Genomic DNA, 3,589 nt, shown 5'->3' with positions numbered 1-3,589 from the left:
GAAATAGTCATAAAAATGAAATCGTCAACTGGTTTACCAAACCTAAAAAGCAATAATATTTGAAAAGTATAGCCCATACTAAATATCTCAAAAATCTCTCCAAAAAGCATAAATAAATGGTCTTAAAATCTTTAACATAAATCATAATGCGGAAAAAGTAGAAGCGCTGGTCCTCGGGTTGTGTGCACCTTCAGTCAAGTCAAATCACCCGTCAAGACCTCCCTCAAACTCACCTGCATCCATCACACCTAGTGAGTCTATAGACTCAACACACCATAATCTTGATAACAAGTAATACGTAATACAGTCAACATATAACAGTGAAAAATACTTGTACTTAAAATATCGTTTTCATGAAGATGCATAAACTTAAACATAAACATTTTCATAAATATTTTCATGATGCATTTCATAAGCCTTAACCTTTTTTCTTTTTCCTCAACATGACATGACATAAAACCTTTTTAACATGATCATAAACATTTTTCCTTTTCCTTTGTTGAATTCAGATCGTTAATTGTGACTTTTCTCAAACCTCAAAAGTCGATGGATCCATCTACATGAAACCGCAGTACTGGGCGGCGGGGGACACCAGCAACACTCTCACCGGTCAACTGGGCCCTAGCCTATCCTCATCGAATAGAAATACGATCGTCGGGGCTCCCTCTGGGGCCTTCTCCCATAAATGGGCTCCCACTGGGGCCTTCTCCCCTCACGATATTCCTATTCTTCCTCAAACCTCATAACCTCATATTCGTAATAATGGAAACACGATCGTCGGGCTCCCACTGGGACCATCACCCTCACGAAATCGCCATTATTAACGAATTAGTCACAATCACTTCACTTCCTTCAACATTTTTCATTCACATCACTTTATAAAAATCATGAATAACATAACATTTTTCATTTTTGAAACCAAACATGCAACATGTCTTTTAACGTTATCGTTTCATCATAAAAATCCATAGACATTAAAAATGAACATTTTAACATTTTAAATCATAAACATTTACAATAAACATTTTGACATAAAAATTCATAAACGTATAAAATTCCATAATCATTTTAAAATAACATTTTGGCATACGAAATCATAAAAGCATCCATAAACATTTAAAATAATCATATTAGCATATAAAACAGCCTTCAGGACACTGCCATGACGTTTACTAATTTCTAGGTGTAAAATGACCGTTTTACCCCTAGACGTAAAATTTCTCGTTTTTGACATTTTCTTAATTCCATTGACTCTAATATGTCCCAAATAATTATTTAAGCCTACTTGAATTTTTCCATAATTTTATTTAGCTTAAATATTAGACTTTTTCATTTATCTTTAATTAACTGTTTTGACGGTGTTTTAATCCCGAAAAATACCAAACTTTAATATAAAATTCCTAAATTCTGAATTTAGTCATTTTATATTATTTTAGCCCTTATGGACCACGACTCGACCCCCATGAGCCGTTTTCCCATTTTCATTAGTTTAAAACCCTATTTTGACACCTAAACTTCGACCCCGAGCCAACTTCCGATTTTCACGAGTTACCCCTGAGCCATGCCGATCCAAAACTTAACCAGCGTCCCAAAGTACCCTACTGGACTCTAAGTTCACCAAGAACCCATCCCCAACAATAAAAACGTGAGCCCCCTAAAAGATTCATATGCTGGCCGAGAGTTGCAATGGCACTAGGACTCTTGTTTCTCGTCTAAACCCTGCCCAACCGACTCAGCCCCTGTACCAACCCCCCGTGCCCCCTCCTAGGACCCTGGTATATCCCTCTAGCCCAGCCCAAAACCCCTGTATGAACCGAGCGAGCCCCTGCACGCTGCTGCACAAGGGCCGCTGTGCTATCCCTTCTCGGGTGAGAGTCCTTGTCAACAAGGACTGTTCCCAACCCACTTAGCTCGAGTCCTAACATCGCTAGGACTCTTCCCTTGACCTCTCTACGACCCTGGCTAGCCCTGGACAGGAGCGTGACCAAGCCCAGCCATAGGACCCAACAACCGAACCCTACATACACCATGACAGAATTTTGGTTCCAGCTTGTGTGTGTTGTGGTTGTGCAGCGTTTTGCTGCTTCTAATGACTTCAAAACTTGTGTAAAACCTTTCCCCTAACTTCCTAAGACATGGCAGCCCCTAACTTCGTGCAAGACATGAATTTTTGTGCATAAAATCAAAAGTTCAAACCATGCACATGAGTAAATCCGAAAATTCTGAAAAATATTTCATGTTCTTCATGCATATAATAATTCAAACCGTAATATGATATGATGGATGAGAAAAAGGAGATGTATGGCGTGGCGTGCCTTTGCGTTTTATACGCACGAAAAACCGTTGACGACGAAGAACGGGACGCAACTTTGGCTTGTTCTAACTTGCACCCTTCGAAAATCTCTTCTAAAGTGTGAGTGTGTGTGCCGTGAGGTTTAAGAGAGGGGTGGGGAGAGTTTTCAGATTTTGAAAGAGTGGGAGGCTTGAGTTGTGATGCTAGGTGTAGGGTTTTTAACCTAATTAAGGCTTAGGCCTATTAAGCCTTCTAATTAAGCCCATTAATTTAATTAGGATTTAAATAAAATATAAACAAAGTTTTTGTTTAAATAAATTTGTGAATTTATTAGCCGGTTTGCCAAAAAACTCGTATTTTAGTTGAAAACCAACACCGATAAAATTTACGTCACAGCGTATAAAATCACTTTAAAACTCCTTATTTTCAAAAAATCCTAAAAAGCATCAACCATATTTTAAATAATTAAAAATAATTATTTAATAAAAACATTTTATGTTTTCTAGCCCTCGGTCCCCGTTCCTCGATCGTCACTTGAATATCCCTTAAAAATACATTTTAATGCAACCATATCGAAAAATATATTTTAAACATGCAATATTCACAACATAATTACTTAATGCAATTAAAACATTTAAATAAAATACATGAGCATTTAAAAATTCAAATACATATGGTTCGTGTGGACCTTTATATTTTCGGGACGTTACAATCTTCCCCCCTTAAATTGAATTTCGTCCTCGAAATTCGCTTATCCTTAATAACCCAAAGTTTAGATTCAGTTCTAGTATCCCAAAAATCTACGCTTCCGCTGCGCTACTCTGATAAAACTTGTTCTAGAGTGTCCTTACATCTCCTTGATCCCAATTAAATTTTTTTTCCTTCTAAACCCTTATTTTCAATTCGCAACTAAAAAAACCCAAATGACTTAGTGCTATTACTATTATAAGCTCGAATTTCAACTTTTCTTACAATTCCCAATGTAAAAAGATGGATAACCAAACTTATCGTATATTACTTTCCTTATTTTATATCCAAAATGTTCATCAACTTATCAAATTTCAATCTTAAATCCCAAATGCATCCGCTAACGCTTAGATTTTCAAGCCTAATATCGATTCACTCTTAGAAACCCATGATCAACATTCCTTGTAACATTATAACCCAAAATATTCCAAGGTTCCAAATATTCTTAAAAGTCTAAATCCTCAAAAATTCTTATCATTTAACCGATTCAATTCTCGCTTATTGCTAAACTAGTTCCCAAGTTCCTTAGAAATTGCAAAATAAATTCTT

Source organism: Primulina tabacum, chromosome 1 (assembly GCF_025594145.1).
Source record: "Primulina tabacum isolate GXHZ01 chromosome 1, ASM2559414v2, whole genome shotgun sequence".
Classification (NCBI taxonomy): domain Eukaryota; kingdom Viridiplantae; phylum Streptophyta; class Magnoliopsida; order Lamiales; family Gesneriaceae; genus Primulina; species Primulina tabacum.
Note: the sequence above shows the minus strand (reverse complement) of the source record.